This window comes from Lactuca sativa, chromosome 7, assembly GCF_002870075.4.
Source record: "Lactuca sativa cultivar Salinas chromosome 7, Lsat_Salinas_v11, whole genome shotgun sequence".
NCBI classification, from domain to species: Eukaryota; Viridiplantae; Streptophyta; class Magnoliopsida; order Asterales; family Asteraceae; genus Lactuca; species Lactuca sativa.
Window position 1 is genome coordinate 142,424,349 of NC_056629.2, and position 19,701 is coordinate 142,444,049.

At 35.4% G+C, this 19,701-nt stretch overlaps 1 long non-coding RNA gene across 3 annotated transcripts; it reads right to left on the minus strand.

Annotated features, from left to right (window-relative positions):
- Positions 1-3,508: 3,508 nt before the first annotated feature.
- Positions 3,509-5,002, minus strand: LOC111888663 (uncharacterized). Of its 3 annotated transcripts, none has more exons than XR_006185208.1 (4): positions 4,873-5,002; positions 4,299-4,797; positions 3,843-4,205; positions 3,509-3,705 (listed from the first exon to the last, which is right to left on the minus strand). It is a non-coding gene; the product is annotated as an uncharacterized LOC111888663 (long non-coding RNA). The 3 variants fall into 3 exon arrangements; XR_008225250.1 differs by having other exon boundaries at positions 4,299-4,746; positions 4,873-4,998; XR_008225249.1 differs by having other exon boundaries at positions 3,843-4,208; positions 4,871-4,962.
- Between the last annotated feature and the right edge of the window lie 14,699 nt (positions 5,003-19,701).

Consider the following 19,701-nt stretch of genomic DNA (forward strand, 5'->3'; position numbering starts at 1 on the left):
AACATATTCAGATTCATTCTTGTGTTTGATCTTTCTGTTAGTACTTTCCTGATTAACCTGTTTGAAGATCTAAACGATCAAAGAGTTTCTTAAAATCATCACTATCGAGATGCTACATCTGAAATTGCCTGACTGCTGCTCCGGAACTCCCCGACTACAAATCCCATAAACACTAAATCAAACACTGATAACTAATCTCAGGGTAAAATGACTATTTACCGTTGGTCAAGTCAACTTCCTGGTCAAATTCGACTTCCAGTTGACCGGACTCGCCGAGTTGGGCCGTCAACTCGCCGAGTCCCTATCATAAGTTCTAGTCCTCTACCCGCTTCTACTCTTCTAGTTTGGCAAGGACTCGACGAGTTCTTCTTCGATGCTAAAATTGAGTCTAACTTCATCCGACTCGCCGAGTTGTATGAGCAATGCATCGAGTTCTCGTTCATCATATGAACACGTCCAGTCTGTGGCTCGTCGAGTCTGAAGAACAACTCGCCGAGTCCCAAGCATGCTATTACTATACAGTCAATTCTAATCGATGCCAGTGCTTCCAAATCATGGATCTGAGCTTCTAGGACTGGTTTTACACGTAAAGTTTCCAACTTTACATGCATGCATAAGAGTATGAGGCTAAAATACCCAAAATCAACAAATACAAAGCACTTAGGGTTTGGAACAAGGCCATGATTGCATAAAGGTGGCTATAATGAGCTCTTGGAGTTCAATAACGTCCCAATCTAAGGTTTACAACCAAAGGAGAGTCCATATCTCAAGTATTGAATCATGAAAGGTTCCAAAGAAGACATAACAAGCATAAAAGAGGGTTTAATGGAGGAATACACAAGGTAATAACTTCATTACCTGAATAAGAAACAGATGGAAGCTAACTCCTGGATCTCCTTTCTCTTCTATGGACCTTCTTTACTTCCTTTTCTTCCAAAGCTTCCAAACTAGCACAAATACACTCAAACTCAACAATGGGGGCTAGGGTTTACAGGGGAAATGCTCTAGAGGTCCTGGAGGCTGGGATGGGAGGCTATAATGTCGTTTAAATAGGGTACAAACCCTTGAAATTAGGGCTTCAACCAGACATGCAGACTCGTTGAGTCCCAACATGTGGACTCGCCGAGTAGCCAACTTAAATCACAAGCTCATCTTGGTTCTACTCGATGAGTCGGGCTACAGACTCGTCGAGCACCCCTTAAGAAATGGAAAAACATTAATTAAAATTACATACCAAAAATGGGGCGTTACAACTCTCCCTCACTTATCTAAGACTTCGTCCTTGAAGTCTGCTGTCATTGATTCCAAAAATAACTCAGGATAATGCTCCCTCATCTCCCCCTCAGTCTCCTACGTCCACTCTGAATTCTTTCGGTGCTGCCACTGCACCTTCACTAACTGAACCACCTTGTTCCTCAAGGTCTTTGTCTTCCGATCCAAGATCGTAACCGGTCTCTCAATATAATTCAGGCTGCTATCAACCTGAATATTCTCTAAGGGTACAACTGCTGACTCGTCCACCAAACACTTCCTCAACTGAGAAACATGGAAAGTGTTGTGGATCTGGCTAAGCTCTGCTGGAAGATCCAACCGATAAGCAACCCGACCCACGCTGGCCAAAACCTTAAAAGGACCAATGAACCTGGGGCCCAACTTGCCCCTCTTCCGGAATCTGATAACACCCTTCCAGGGTGATGCCTCCAGGAGGACCATATCCCCCACCTGAAACTCCAAGTCCGAACGCCTCTTGTCGGCGTAACTCTTCTGTGGAATCTGCGCAGTCTGCAATCTTCTACGGACCTGCTGGATCAAATCTGTGGTTTTGAGCACCACCTCGGTGCTCCTGATGACTCGCTGACCGACCTCGCCCCAACAAATCGGGGTCCTACACTTCCTCTCGTAGAGCATCTCGAAAGGAGGGCAGTCAATACTAGCGTTGTAACTGTTGTTATACGAAAATTCCGCTAAAGGAAGATACGTAACTCAACTGCCTCCAAATGTAGGACACATGCCCGAAGCATGTCCTCGATAGTCTGAATCATCCTCTCTTTCTGCCCGTCCGTTTGGGGGTGGAAAGTAGTGATTTTAAAACTTAGAACAATTGTAACTTCTCCATATGAAGTTAGATTCTTACAAAATTTACATTTTCGAGATTGGGATGAAGTGTACTTTTTGGAATATGTTATTATTCGTGAAATAATGTAACTTTTTGCACACTTATTTTTATATTTTAAGAATGGTTTGACTTCCTTTTCGTATATTATGGAATAATAAATTTTGCACATTTTCTATAGTTTGATAAATATTATATATTCGTCATTTGTTATGTTTAGCGAGTTGCGATTGATGCCAATTTCTACAATTGTCACAATTCACATCCAATTGTGCATTCGACCATTGATGAGTTTAAGCTTTTCTTGAAGATGAAGATGAAGTAAAAAATTCAACCAAACGTCGTAAATTCAGCTACATTCCTTCCATATCTCAAGTTTTGTGTATTAATCTTAAGTTTGTTTGTCCAGAATTTTTGAAAAGTTTATCATGTGCTTCATATAGTTTCACATTCATGGTTATGGTTTAGCCTTTGTTCATACTTTGTCTTTCATATACATTTGGATTGTTTTCACCATTGTGCATCGTTCTCTTATGTAGCGTGACCGCTACCGCCACCTAAAGGGCCACTGATACTCTCGTCAACGATTTGTAGATATCCCTACAATCTAAGAAATAAGAGTTTATGATGAAATCCTTCGGTTATTTAGTAATATCGGGTGGGAGGGGATACTAACTTTACTACTCATGGATTCGTTTTAAAAACTCAACTCTAGAGTTCTTACAATCTCTGGAATTCAATGACGATCTTAGTGGGTTTGTAGGGATTTCTATGAAAAATACTATTGGATTAAGGTATCTAAGCCAATAAATAAATCGATACATTTTTGAATTAGAAGTGAAGTCCTTTTCAGGTTGCCCTCATAACCGGTAACTGAATAAAATGACTTTTGGAGACAGAGGTTGATTTGATTTATTATATAATTAATAAATTAATTAGAAATTGAAATAAATAAATTTATTAATATACTATATGATTAATATATTAACTAGGGAAGGACCCCACTTTGCGGGACTACGCTAAAGAAATGGACAAAGGTTCGATGTTTGCCAAGATATGTCACTTTGTCGAGTCCACACCATTGGGTCTTAAAATGTGTCGACTTTAATAATCATAACAAAAAGGAAAAAAAATACTATACTTAGAATACGGAAAAAGTCTAATTTGATTCGGATCAGGGGTCGCAACGTATATAACCAAAATCAAATATGACTAATGCTTAGCAATCACCTTGTTAGGACCTAGGTTGAATGGAATTTCTGGAATAAAAGGCAAAACTTACGTCATATAAGCAACTGCAACGGTCTAGTCTATAAAAATTAAATCCTATAGGTAGAAAAGAAAAATGAAGGAAAAAGTTAGTTAAAAGAGAAGTGTAATCAATGGTCAGTAGGAAAGCACAAAGAAATACATGAAACCAAACCCAAAAAAATTAGACAATTTTGGAAACAATTACCATTTTTAGCAAACCCAGGAAAACCCGACCGAATTTTATTTACTTTAAAACACATACAATCATATGAATACCCAAAAAATCATCGAAAGCTCACCTGAATCCATGAATCAAATTGTTCAATCCATTCAGTAGGAATCTACAAAAATAAAAAAGAAAAATTCATAAAAGTCGAGAGATTATTACCTTGCAAACTCAGTAACAATGAATATTGATGAAAATGAGTGTGTGTTTATGTGTGTGTGTTCTTGAGAAGTATATCAAAGTCATACATACGTTAATCTAACTTGCATTGCATGACATTAGAGCTTGGACCGAACATCATTCCTTCACTCATTTTTCCTTCATAGACTTTGATGTACTATTTCCCCCACATATCAGTTTCATATAAAGCAAAATAACTTCAGCAACAACTGTTCTTCTCTCTTCGTCTCTGTAATCTGCAATTTATCAAACTAAATATACAAAACATTAGATTTTGATCGTCACAAAAGGAAAAAATTGCACCAGGTCTCTTCCTTTTCAACGTACACGTGTAATCCCTTCTGCAAATAGGTACTATACAACTCCCCTTCTTCCTTCTGCTACGTTTATTTACATGTTTGACCTTGGTTGCAAGTGGAAAACTATAAATAACATCTGCTGCATAAAAGAACAATAGGAAATCAAGAGTGAGAAAAGGTGGGAAAACTGAAAGTATTGAATAAAAATCATACGGATGACATAAACTACCTGTTACCCTTTATGGTTCCCTCTGACTATAAAAATCATGAAGCAACATGAACTTGTTTTTCTCTTCCAACTCATCCTGTCGTTCTTGAAATCAAACCATAAACGGGGACTCGAAGTTATTGTTTTTTATAACAATACTAAAACTCCAACAAATTGAAAATGATCCCTAAAATGAAACAGTCGAAAATTTATATAAATCTTTAAAAAATTTAACAAAAATCAAAAAGAACAGATGGATAAACGGTTTCAGAAAATTTTAATAATCTGCTGACTAAATTGAGGTTGATGAATGGTTTTCTTTCCATAACCGAAACATTCGAGCTAGTTCTTCATCAGATTTCATTATCTTAGAACCTGATTGAGGGTTTTCTTCTTTAATTGAAGATGGTTGCACATATTAGGACACAAACAAGAAACCACTTGTGTAGAGTCGATGAGGGAGGTAAGTCTGCAACCAAAGCAGGGCCAACACCGATTCAGATCAATTTCAAGGAAAAACCTAAAGTAATCAAAAAGAAAGTTACATCAAGCAGAACCCTAAATTTCAGAGCGGTGTTAGGAGAGAAAGTTACACCAAGAAGTAATCTCATGTGGTCTGTAAGGTTTTGATTGGAGAAAAACGGCGGTGAGAGCCTTAATGACACCATGTGGAAAGCACTTTCTCAAACCAAGAAGAGGTAAAGGAACTATAACACGAAGCTGATAGATTTTGAAAAAAAAAAAATACAGCCAATGACAACAAAATACTGTTTACTAAAGGGCTTCAAAATTATACTATATAAATTGGAAATAGTAATAATTAATTTAGAATTAATCATAAATTAATTAGAATTAACTTCAATTTAATTAGAATTAATTGGAAGTGTAAGGACTCAAGTTGTAATTGTTCAATAGTTGAACAAGAAGGAATTCCAAAACCTTCCTAGAGTTGGACGGTTTTAAGAGGATAATTAGGCTTATGGAATATTCCTTATGGATAATTAAGGAGTAAGATAATTATAAATTTTGAAATATTAATATTATATTCAAATTAAGGTTATCTAAGGCTTCCTGTATCAGCTATAAATAAGATCCTTTGGCCTATTGTTTTCATGTACTTCATCCTTCTCTCATAGAGTCGATTTTGCTCTGGCCACCTCTCTCCCCAAGTCTTCTAGTTGCTAGGGTTTTGGGTACAAAACATTAAAGGCATTAAATTTCTGGTGCTTTCTATCAAAGACATTTGAAGAAAGGAATTGGTGTGATTATTTGCTACAATAATCAAAAGGTACGTAATCCTAGATCTATATGAATTTCGATTTCTATAGCCTTCCTTTAAGGTTTCTTGAAGTTTATAGTTTATTGCTATTAATAGAGAAAACATAGATCCATTCTAGGTTAAATGTGAACTTAAGGGTTAAGTGTTGTTCTGCTCTCATGTATTTTTTTATAACCTAGAAAACCCATCAGTGGTATCTGAGCCATAGTTTTCTATTGATTGTGCATAAAATGAATAGATGAAAGAATTAGGGTTTATTTTCCCTTGAGATTTTCGACTTTTCTAGGGTTTCTTGTAACCCTAGCCTCCCTAACCCTATTTTTGAAAAATGAAGTGTTCCTTTAGGGTTTATCTTGTTTTCTAAATTGTTATTTTAAATGTTTAAAATTTGAATAATTAAAACCTGATAAACCTAACCCTTATTTTTGAAAATTAGAGGTTAAGGATTAAGATTAAATTTGAATTATTTTATTAATTACTTAATTGAAAATAATTATTTAATCCCTAAGGATTATGATTAAATTTGAATTATTTTATTAATTATTTAATTAAAGATAATTATTTAATCCCTAAGGATCATGATTAAATTTGAATTATTTTATTAATTGTTTAATTGAAGATAATTATTTAATCTATAATGATTATGATTAAATTTGAATTATTCTATTAATTGTTTAAATGAAGATAATTATTTAACCCCTAATGATTTAAATTTTTATTTTTTATTTAATGATTAATAATACTTAGTTATCATCCTACAACGAATGAGAAGACAGACATGCAACAAGTTCTGCCACTAAGACTTTTCGTATGGATAATTATTTATTATATGTTTAATTAATGATAATTATGTAAATCCTTAATGATTTAAATTAAAGGATAATTCGTAAATCATTAATAGTTTAAAATTAACTAATTATTAAAAGTTTAATTCTAAAATTAATTTTAAACCCTACTATTTTGAAAAGTTTTAAAATACACCTTATACTATATATTATTAAGAGTTTAATTTATATTGTATGTGTAAGCCAAGTTAGTCTAATCGCTAGTACGCCTCATTCACGAAGCCATACTATAAGGGGAGAGGGGGGGGGGGATAAGGAAAGAACCTATAAAATGACCGTTGAATGGGTGTCCACTCTCACCCAGTGCTCGTTGTTTGGTGGAGGGTTGTTAACCGAACCAATTTGATAGGACATAACTTCTTAAAAGTATAATTCTATTAAAGTACTAGAACCTTTTACATAAATCCTAACTTTATTTACTTTAATAAAAATGTGAAGTGTATGCTTTTCCATGAAACCACACATCTTTTCTTTATGAGTCGTTAGTGGAGTGTGTGTGGTTAACCGACACACTAATTTGGGACTATAAAGATGAAATGATGAAATAAATCATGTTTATATTTGTTGATGGAGCATGTGTGGTTAATCGGCACATCAATGAGAGATTATAAATCGATCAAGGGTGTTTAGGCGGGTTTGCATGGTTATTCACATCTTAATTGTGATTCCCGGTATCATAGTCACAATTGGTAAGAGCATAATCGAGATTAAACATGCCATTGATAAGATTCAATGAATCTCAAACGATCTAGGAGTTTCATGTGATTGAAATTGGTGAAATGGTCTACCTACCTAAAATAGATTCGAATTTGATTACAATATCCCGCTTTAAAGTTCAAATCGAGAATATGGATCCTAGCCTTAATCTAAATTTAGTTTAATAATTAAGGATGGAAATCAACTAACTTGAATTCTCTCTTCTCCCACTATTAGATGTCAAATCAAGACAATGATGATCTTCCTCGTTCTTTGGGAAATGTTTTTCCTCAATCTTTTGAAGATGGTCTTGCACATATAGAACAAGATGAAAATGTGTTCTCTTCTTCGAGTAATGGTGGAATTGGACATCATGATTCTTTAACTCTTCCACCTCCTCCTCCTGTGACTATCCGAATGTCATGAGTTGAAAGATATGAAACAACTCAAGACCTTTTGGCATGTAAACATGAAGTCATACATTGACAAATTGGATAGGATGGGTGTCATATTTCCAAGGGAGCAAGTTATTCGTTTAGTTATTCTTTCTCTTCCAAAGTCATATGATCAATTAATTAAGAACTTTAAATATGAGGAACCTCGACGTGACCCTAATAGATTTAACCCAAATGCTGGTGGTTGCTCAGGAAAAAATGCTTAAGAACACATCTAAAGTTGAGATTCTTATAGGTTTTGATTCCAAGAACACATCTAAAGTTGAGATGCTTATAGGTTTTGATTCCAAGGTTTCCGTGAACAATGGCAATGGTGATATTGGTGGTGCAGAAAAGATTTCTCTTAACAATGGAAAGGGTTATCCAAGATCAAATTGTCTGATCGTATGGTAACGATAAATGTTTGTTCTGTGATCGTTCTATGTGTTAAACCCAAAGAGTCCATTTGTTTCTACTGCTAATTAAAGGGACGTTGGTTGCGATGCCGCCCAAAGTACTTGAAGGATCTAAGAGATGGTAAAGTCAATTCGTATGACTCTACTTCAATACATCCATTATTTAACCCCATAAGTTCCTATTCTTAGACTCTTAATACATAATGTGATGATCACATTTTGATGGTGTTGCAAGATCTAAAACAAATAAGGAAGCTTAAGTGAAGTGAGTTGAATCTGATAATGGGAAATTGACTTTGGTCACATGGTTCGATGTTCAGAACTTGGATCTACTAATAAGGAGTTAGGATAATTTAATAGATTGCTATTACCTTTCAGAAATGTCTAGAAACATAGTTTTCCATTTCATGCATTGTAAGGACAAGTTCCAAATTTTCATTTTCTTTCAAATAAAAGCGAAGTTTTGGTATATGTAGTTGCCTTATCTTATTTCCTTGCAATGACATTTATGAAAGTATTGGTTATGTTTCTAATAATGCATATATTTGTTGTGCATTTGATTCTTATGATATCACATGTGGTAATGTCATAATTGATCAAGTGAAAAGAAATCACATCACCAATTGGAAACATACTTGGTTTCGTACAATTTGAATTGTATTATATTTGAGAATCTTGTTCATTGGAAAATCATGACTTAATTCATTGTTGACGTGTTTATGTGAGGCAAGTGAAAGAGTAATGGATCTAGTACATATTGATATTGAATCTTCAGATCCACCACAAAGGACAATAACTCTATTCATCATGATTTACTGATGTTTCAGTAAATATGGTTGTGTTTATAAGATTAAACAAAATTATAATATTTTTGAAAAGTTCATGAGTATCAAAATGAATGTAAAAGTTTATTAGGTAGAAAGATAAAAGATTCTCCAATCTGATAAGTAAGGAGAGTGCTTTAGTATCATGTTTTATGATCATCTTAGTAATTGTGGAATTGTATCACAATTAATACTCAAAGAACATCTTAGTGCAATTGTATGACTAAGTAGAGGAATGGCAAATTGTTGGAAATGATTCGATCATAAGTTGAGTCATACTTTGTGCCTAATCAAGTTTTAGAGCCATGCTCTCCTAACTATGAATCATATCTTGAAACTCATCTAAAAACTAATAAGGATAACAACACCTCGTAATATGTGGACTAATAATGTTTTCTTACTGTAGCACATTTAGAATTAGAGTTGTGATATTTTCATTGATTGAGAAACAAAAGAAAAACTGAGTCCTATTATATGAAGTGTTTTCTTGTTGGAAATCGCAAGAAATTCTGAATATTGGTTTTAGCTCGTCAAAGAATGCTGTGGGAGCTGTATTGATCTTGAGAGTTTCAAAGTCAACCAACAATGATTGTTTTAATTATCAGTACACGCAATCTGAGGTTGATAACCTATTGTGTTTATTGACACATTCTAATTTCTATGCACTTCCAGTTGAGTTAGCAATGCCTATGAGTTCTATGCTTTTCATTTAACTGTAAAAGGCTATGCATGTTGGTCTGTGAAACTATACTGATCAACAGGTGGGCCTTTGAGCTGCCATAAGGCAAGAAATATAGATTAAGCAAAGTTCAGTTCATGAAGGAGAACTAAATGTGATTTTGGTTTGTCCTAAACCTTGTCTTATGACTTCAGGTTGAAAAAAAATGAAAGTTCTACATGGTGGGCCTTTGAGCTGCCATAAGGCAAGGAATTGTTTAAACTTTTAGAAGATATGTTTATCATTTCTTAAAAGTTTGAGCACATACACTAGTCGGATAAAGTGCATAATCTTAAGAAGTCCATTTAAAGGCTTGATGAAGCATCACAAAATAGGAATATGCACTTCCATGAGAAAGTCAAAAGGTATTGATTTCTAGAAGTCCAGTTGATTTCTAAGTACATGTCAAATCTAGTGGGAGCAAATTGATATGTTAGTATTGCATGTTGACAATATTATTCATAGGGAACAATGTCTCTTTACATGTTGCAAGAGTTGGTAATTGTTTCCCTATAGTGGACTTAAGGAGAGGGCACTCATACTTCGGTAGAAATCTAAAGGTTTAGATTGTATAGATTAATAGAACTTAGTCAAAGGAATATATGAATAACATGTTGAAATGTTTCAACATTGGAGATTATATATATATATATATATATATATATATATATATATATATATATAATATTATAGCAAGGAATTAAACAAATATTGGAACTTTGTAATAATGAGTTATGTCCCATATGCTTCAGATATAGGATCCACTACATATGCTATAATATTAGATTATTCTATTTATCAGATGCTTTTAGCATTGTGTGAAAAGGATTATAATTTCATGTGACTAGAGTAATTAAGCAATTTGTCAAGAACATTATGAGGTTTTGCTGAAAATTGGTTGTTTGTTGACAGTTAGAAGTATGACATGATTTGGGAAGTACCATAGTGACACGTTCTAGATGAAGATGATTCTTGTTCAGAATGTTGGTCATATGGTAATTTGGAAATATTTCCATAATGGGAATGTTTGCAAAATCTACATATGAGTTGGAAACTTTAATGCAAGAGAAGTGTTCAAGGAATGTACCTTGAGTTTGAGACTTCATAACCATGGAATTGTTTCTAGTAAAAAGTTCCGGTGGAACATTCTATCATATCGAAGGATCCGTATCTATGACTTTAGAACCCTGACATCATAGAAAGACAATGCATGTGTAGTATGTTATATGTATACCAGGCGGGGTCCAATGCTAGGCAAGGCCTGATGGGTGAATTGCATGATATTTATCTTACTGATTCATGCATGTGTTTATGTGTCTTTATGAATGCCGGGCGGGGACCATCTCATGTTCTAGAAGATCTATTCTGAGTCAGGCTCAATGCCAGGCAGGGCCCGATTCTAGATGGGGCCCGCTGGTTGTTGGGCATGGCCCATTGTATGTTGATATGTATGGTATGAGGTATCTTGGGGAACTTACTCAGCTTCATGCTTACGAATTTTAGTTTATGTTTCAAGTACTTCTGGATCGAAGGGGAACGGTCAGGATGATCGCATCGCAGACACCTTGTTTTTCCACATTTTGTTGACTTGATGTATTTGGATGATTATTGGCATACTTTGTTATGGATGATGGTTTTGATGGGTTTTAGTATACCACAACATCCTATGGTGCACATAGAACCCTAAATGCTTTGGATCTATGTTTTCTCTAATTATACATGCAATATTGTTTCCAAAGCATTAAGCCTACAACTAGCATGAATTTGACATAAACAACATAAAATACTAGTTAGGAGTTTATCTCTTTATGTAGCTTATAGAATTTGTTGTATTTGGCCTTTAAGAACTTAGCAACCCAAGTGTGATGCCTCAAATGGTTCACAACACACCTAGGACAAAGGATTACTTTTAAGAGAATGTATTGCACACAAATTGGCTGATATGAACTCACAAAACCTTAGGGTGCCGATATGGTGATTTAGGGGCTCCATTTGTAGTGTGGCAAAACTAAGGTTACAACCATGCAAACCCTAATGCTCCATGACCTTTCATATTACTTAGGCTCCATGAGTTAAACCTCCATGGACTATCCATGGACTACCATATTGGTTTAGCCCATCCTAAATAACAATTGGCCCACACCATAAGAATCATTGATTTACTAAATGAATCCCCATATATTTAGTTAGTCTCTTTTGATCACATAATTAATTCCAAATTAATTCTTGATCAATACTAATTAAATAATATGATTTCATTTTAATATATTAGAACTTATAATATATTAATAAATCATAAGTAACCTCTTACTCAAGTATCCATGTTATCAAATTGTCCTGGTGACATGCAACCCGAAATGGACCATGTTACTCTTGGGTCAAGTACATATCAATTATAGTTATGGGCTTAGACACCTAATCCAATAGGTTTTATTATTATAAAAATGAAATTTTTGGTCTTAAATTTTGGGAAAATACAAGTTGGTATTAGAGCCTTGGTTTGAGGGACTCAGGCATACTCGCGGGTGTGTCTGAACTCAAACTGAGGACTTGGTAGAGTTTTCATAAAAAGAATGTTTTATAAAAATAATTTTCTTACTAAAGAAAGGGATGTGGTACATGAAATCGACTGAGCTCAAGTAAGTTTCCCTGAAATATCCATAAATGCTTTATGTTATACATTGAATTGTGAATCTGCGAATCGCATGCTAGATTAGGGTTAAGGATCTGCTCGGGATTGCATGATAGTATGCTAGGAGACATGTCTTTTTTTTTCTTGCTATATGAGTTTGTAGACTTGCATGCTAGTACATATCAGTCAGAGATAGGATGGTCTGATTAGGTTATGCTTGTTTCTGATTACTTAATGCTCGAATGCTACTTGCTTTGTGCTTTTAGAAGTTCCCATTAAATTCAGCTAACTAGTAAGCGAATATGCTAAGTTACATATTACTGAGACTAGATAATTTTAAAAGGTTAGGTTTTAACTCTATTGCTCAACTCTTGTCAGATTCCAACCATTGTAGTATGAGACCTTTCATTCGAAGAATTTTTTGGTGTCGGTGATATGTAAGTGTATTCGTGAACTAGTTAGAGGGTGTTAGGGGGAGTCCCTTCTGTAGCTGATGGCGAAGAGTAGTGTGAGGGTTGCCCTAGGAAAACCAAGGAGGAGATTCTGTGCTGGGGGCATTGTCTTGTTAAGGGGTGTATATATAGATAGCAGAGGATCCGTACTCGAGTCAAGGAAAGTCACGATGATACCATGAAACTTGTAGAGTACGAGATTCCTCGATGTTTATATATATATATATATATATATATATATATATATATATATATATATATATATATATGTGTGTGTGTGTGTGTGTGTTCTGTTGGTTTGAATGGTATATTTTCAGTATGGTGGTCACTCGATAAGGATTTGGTACTGGTTCTGGTGCTGGTGAGGGTTTAAGTTTGGGCTCTAGAGCCAGACATTTGGATGATTAGATGTGGGAGTTCATTTCATCAGAGATCACCTATAATATTCTTGAGCAAACTTTTTGTGATCTTCGGCACAGTCAAGGAGGGTATCATGGAGATTTGGATGAGCGCTTGGGCGCTTTTCGTTCTGAGATGGTGGCGATGATGGGAGCTCGAACTTTGATTTTTCGTGAGTTCTAGGTAACTGGAGCCCCATAGTTCATTAGGAAGAAGGACCCGATTGCGAGCATGTGTTATTTGGCAGATGTTAAGAACGCCTTCCGATCTAGCCTTTTTCCTGAGGAGGGAAAGGTCCGGTTTCCATCCTATGTTCTGAAGGACAGAGCTCGAGACTGATGGGAGGAGGTTGGGCACGCCTTCGGATGGGATGCGATTAAGTCGATGACTTGGGATGAATTTGTGATGAAATTTCGGGCTAAGTTCACACCTATGATTGAGTTCGAATAGTTGGCGAGGGAGTTTCAGGACCTTCGCCAGACTACTCAGATAGTATCGGAGATCACAACTATGTTCCGTGAGAGGGGGTTACTAGTTCCACAATTTGTGGCCGACGAGGATATGAAGAAGGATAAATACCATGAGATACTGAGAGGCGATATCCGACAATTTGTGAGCCGATCCAGTTGCAGGACACTGGAGGATATGATAGTGAGAGCCACAGAGAGGGATATAGACTTGGAGACGGAGAGGAAGAGGAAGTCGAATCAGGTTCAGGGTTTAGAGGGTTCGGGAAAGAGGCCCATGGTTTTTGATTCTAGGTCTAGGGGCCAACAGGGCCAGAGCCGTTGCAGTAAGTGTGACAAGACGCTTGATGGGGCGTGCACGATGGGTGGTTCTGGCTGCTTTTAGTACGGAAATACATGTAATTTCAGCAGGGATTGCATTGCGATCACCACCACCCATGTATATGATATGATCTGCTTTCATTACAATCAGAGGGGCCAAGGCCTATTGCTCGAGTTTAGTAGCGGCCGAACAAGTTGTAGCACCTTTTCCAAAGACTTTATAGGATTACTGATAGCCACCAGGGTAAGGCGGATGCCCCTGTTATGAGGAGCAAGGATTTGCATTTGACAGCCTAGGAGGCACGTGCAACACTTGATGTGGTGAAGGGTATGTATCTTCTCTTTATCTCTTTATTATGTTGATTTTCTGCTTATATCTGGGTGTTTTGTTTTAGGATTGTTCCTCTTGAACGATATCTCTGCTCTTGAATTGTTTTATTCGGGGGCTACTCGATCCATTGTATCTCATGCCCTTAGCAAGAGGTTTACTGATGCTCCATGGGAGCTAGATTTTCCATTAGATGTTGATATTGTTGATGACCATTCTGTCCAGGTATCGAGGGTTCATCGAGGATGTGTACTGGAGATGTTTAGTGAGTAGTACCCGACTTATTTGGTTCATATTCCTTTGTGTGGGAACAAGGTTATTGTGCGGATGGCTTGGTTAAGCCCCAACAGGGAAGTAATTGATTATGAGCGTCAGATGGTACATGTTTGGACCCCAATTTTGGGAGAGTTATGTTGGGTTTTGTATACTACAACATCTTATGGTGCACATACAACCCTAAAGGATTTAGATCTAAGTTTTCTCTAGTTATACATGCAATACAATATCCAAAGCATGAAGCCTACAACTAGCATACAATTTGATACTTGCATCACTAAATTAGATTAGATGATTACCTCTTTGTTGTAGCTTGATGTATTTGGCCTTTAAGAACTTAGCACCCCAAGTGTGATGCCTCAAACGGTTCACAACACACCATGAACAAAGGAGAACTTGAGAGGGAGGTTAGTAAGCACAAAAATCGGCTACAGGAACTCCAAGAACACTAGTGTCCCATTTTAGGCTATGGGATAACATATATATATATATATATATATATATATATATATATATATATATATATATATATTGTGTACGATTCCAAGAGTCATGGGTAAACCCTAATCCATACACTTAGTTATGATCCATATCTCATGTGGGCTAACTCTTCATGGATACTTACATAAACTTACCCCATCATGGATCAATAGCCCAAACAATATATATATATATATATATATATATATATATATATATATATATATATATATATATATATATATATATATATAACACCTTATTCATTGTATAATGTTTCAATTTATCAACTTTATACTTGAATTAAAACAAAAGTTATCCCATGCTCCAAGCATGCACACTATGTTTACCTATGGTCCTTTCTTTGTGAAATAGATCAATCGAAAACATTTCAATGATGCTCATTTCACAATTTCCAAATCCTTATCATAAGTGTAAGAATACAAAATTCTTGCCACTATTAGAATGTGTTAGTTCTAACCTTTATGCAGTGATCATTTTGTAATGTCAATGAACCAAAGTCACAGAGACTTGGACAACAAAATTACAAAAATTCCCATTAGATATTGATAACAAAACAGTTCCATGGAAGCGAAGTCTCAAATTCAAAGTACATTCCTTTGAACATCCTTCTTGCACAAAAGTTTATAACCTACACATAGATTCTTAATATCCAACTCCCATTGTGGAAACATTTCCATATTTTCCATATGAAAATTCATTCTTAATAGGATCATGTCTATTCATAATGATGTCTATACAGTCCATTCAATACTATACTTCCAACTTCAAGCGACCAATCATTGGCGAACCTTAGATTGTCCTTGACAGTTGTTTAACCGCTTTAGTCATATCTGGTTCCAATCCTTTTTCCCTCTTAATACCATAGGCATTTGGAAAATTAGGACACGTGAATATTATATCATATTCAATCGATCCTATACCTGAAGCATATGGGATACGATTCATAATGTCTTACATAAAGACACGATATTTGACCAGTCTTTTGCTATAATATTTCCATATATAGAATTTCCTTATGTTGAACCATTGCAACATAACATTCATATATGTTCTTGACTAAATTTGATTAAAATCTCAATCTAATCTTTTAGAATTGAAATGAAGTATGAATTCCTCTCCCTTAATTATAGAAAAACAACTTTTCAAATTCTGGAACTTTGAAAATTGAAACTTTTGTTTTCTATAATTAAGATTGCTAACTTGCAACACTTACCATAATGATTATGCTCCCACTAGCATAAAAATTATTTCTTTAATAGCATAACACTTATGTTCCCACTAGCTCTGAAATGTACCTAGAAATAAGTTGGACTTCTAGAAATCAATACTTGTTGAATTTCTTACCAAAGTTCAGATTTTTTATACGAGATGCTTCGATAAGACTTTATCTAGGCTTCTCAAACTCATACACCTTTCCTTAGATAACTCACATGTGTGTCTAAACAATTTTAGAACTTACAGCAATAAGTCTCAAATGTTTAGACCTTTTTCCATTTCTCACAATTCGAACTATGAAGAGGGATGTCGTAATCATAATCGAATTTGAGAATGCAAATATCACAATTTCTATCTCCTTAAAATCTACTTAGTGAAAGTGTTTCCTCAAAATAATTTTCATGAATTAGAGAGAAACCTTATGACACAGATTTTATGGTGTATGTGTTCCTATCCATGTGAATTTGTCAAAACCATGACCACAAGACAAGGTTATTGACAAATCCAAACTCATACAGACTGAATTTGTTCAATCTTAATTTCTTGCCACCCGGCAGCACGAGGGCCTACCATTGCTTCCCGGTTGTTATGCAACCAATTGAGAACTCTCAAAACTCACATGTATAGTCAACTTTAACTGGAATGGGCACAAAAACAATAATATCTCAACACGACAGGTTACTAACCTCAAGTCGTGTTCTAGCGATTAACAATAGGTTTACTTTTGATTAGTTCTTGAAGCTTTTCAAGATCTTTAAGACTCCCACTAATCTCTTGACATATAAGATTCTCTTTGTCAAGAAACATTACTTGACAACAAATATTCAAGAGTTAGTACGGTTTCTTATAAAAAACATACTTCACACAATTGGTCTTAGTTGGTCTTTGTCTTATCCAAGACATCACAGCTTACCTATTTTAAATGTGTTATAAACCTACTTAAGATTATGTCACTCAAGGCACAATCTTGGAGTATGACTCTAAGACTTGCTTTTGGAACGAAGTATGACTCATCTTCTTGATTTAACCATTTCAACAATTCACGACTCCTCTTCTTAGCCATAGAAATGCAACAAAGATGTCCTTAGAGGATCAATTGTGATATGGTTTCATAATCGTTAAGATAATCATAAAACACGATACTCAAGTACTCTCCCTTCCTTTTTCAGATTGGAGAAACTTTTATCTTTCTGCCTAATTGATTCTTCTTATTCGTTCTGCTATACATTGAAACCTTTTCAATGATTCATAATTACACTTAATCTTGTAAGCATAACCATATCTACTAAACTTTAGCAAATCATAACGAATAGTCTTATCGTTCATTGTGGTGGACTTGACCAGCTCACAACAGAGTGTACTAGATCCCCTAGTCCTTCACTTGAATCACATATACATGTGAACAAGAAGTTTGTCTTAATTTCCCAAAGACGAAAGTTCTCATTCATCATAGAATACATGTTTCATGATTCCAAGTTTGTGTCCAATTAAAACTTGAGTGATGAGAATCTTTCCTTATTTGGCAAAATTTGACATTACCACAAATAAAAGAATTAATTCCATTTGCTAGAAACATACAAACATCAATTTTCACAACTTCCATTGTATGGACATTTAAAAATAAGATAAAAACAAAATTTTATTTATTTATAAAATGCAGAATAACTTTTCCTTACAATGAAAGTACAAATGAAAACTATGTTATTACATATTTCTAAGCAATCTATCATAACTCCTAAGCAGCAGCTCAAAAATCTGATCCGCGACCAGACTCAACTTGCTTCTTCCTTTAAGCTTCCTTCAATTCTACAAAACATCAAAATGCAATTACATTACATCATGTATTAAGAATCTCCAAATAGGAACTTAATAGAGTTAGATAGTGGACTTACCTGAAGCAGAGTCAAATACTTTGACTTTATCCTCTCTTAGATCTTTCAAGTAGTCAGGGCAGCTTCGCTTCCAATGTCCCTTCAAATGGCAGTATAAACAAGTGAACTCTTTGGCATTTGCACATGGAACTATTTGAGAACTGGATTTTCTCTTATGGTCAAAATCTTTTGACCATAGCCAATTCCCTTTCCATAGGAGAATGGATCATTTCTGGACTATCTATGTCATTGCCTATGTCCATGGCAGCTTGGGAAGTAGATCTTCTAATCAAATTTGGTTGAACAGTGCGCCAAATCATTGCTAATTCGACAAAAATCAACAAATAGGTAAGATCGATAAGGGTCACGTCGTGATCTGTCTTATAGTAGTCTTTAATAAACTAACTATATGACTCGAGAAGTGACTGAAGAACCCAGTCAATAGCCAACGTCCTTGGGAAAACGACACCCAACATTCCCAACCTGTTAATATGCAACTTCATATCTAAGACGTGAGCACATACAAACTTTCCATCTTCATGTTTGCTTGCCAATAGTGATTGAGTGACCTTGAACTTTTCAAGTAGACGAACATGTGGGTCTAGGAGAATAATTGGAGGAAGTGGAGGAAGAGAAGTATGATATTGTGGAATATCATCTTCAACTGGAAACCTTTTTCCAAGAGACTAGGGAAGACCATAGTTATCAGTAATAGACATCTACAAGGGAGAAATTCAAGTTAGTTGATCTATGTCCTTAATATAACACCCAAATTGTAACAACCTGTTATTTCAGGTCAATGTAATGACTAAAAGTGGAGTCTTGAAACCTCTTTGTAAAGTAATAAGAATATTATGAAAAATGAAATGTTCAAAAAAAAGCTCTGTTTGGGTACACTATGTGGTAGATATCGTGATAAGGTTTCCAAAAATAGAAAGAACGCTAAAATCCGAGTTATAACGAAGGAGTTATGACAAATCAAAGATTCGTAACGCTATCGGTAAAGCGCTGTTAAGCATAAAACGAGAAATTTTAATAAGATACTTTTCAACCTTAGGTGTCTAAATGAAAGTCATAGATATCCCAAAACCGTGAACATACACAAAAAGAACGCCCCAATCTGACTTCGTATGAGGAAGTTATGATTTTTCGAAGTTTCTGACCTACCAGTAGACAGCTAAAAACTCGAAATAGAGATCGAGCGGTCTTTAGCCGACACAACCTAAACAAAAGTTGAAGACCCCGATAATAGGAGTACCACAGTAAAAAGTCTGAAGGAAATGGACATCAGATGAAGGAGTTATGAAATTTAAACGGACTTTTCCAGGTCCGGCCTGTTAAAGATAATATAATAAAAATAAAGTCAAAATTAGCCAACGGAGTCTAAATGGGAGTTATAGAGCCTTTTCAAACCTACGCGTGCATATATAGAACATAGAAATCGGAGCTCGTATGCGAAAGTTATGCATTTTACAATTTTGAGACCCGAAATCCGAGGCTGTTAGGTTGGCCACGACGTGGCACAGTTGGCCGCAACGTGGCAACATGACTGATGGCGTCTTGTCAATGGAAGAGGATAGGATTGCTCATCACGACGTGGCACCCAAAATATGACCCTATAAATAGAACTCAAGGGTTTCGGGTTTCATTGCTAAGTTCTCTTCTTTCTTGCGCCAAAGCTTTGTGTTTTTCCACTCGAAGCCATCCCGACACCTCGGTTTTCACACTCAAGTCCCGGAGGAAGTTC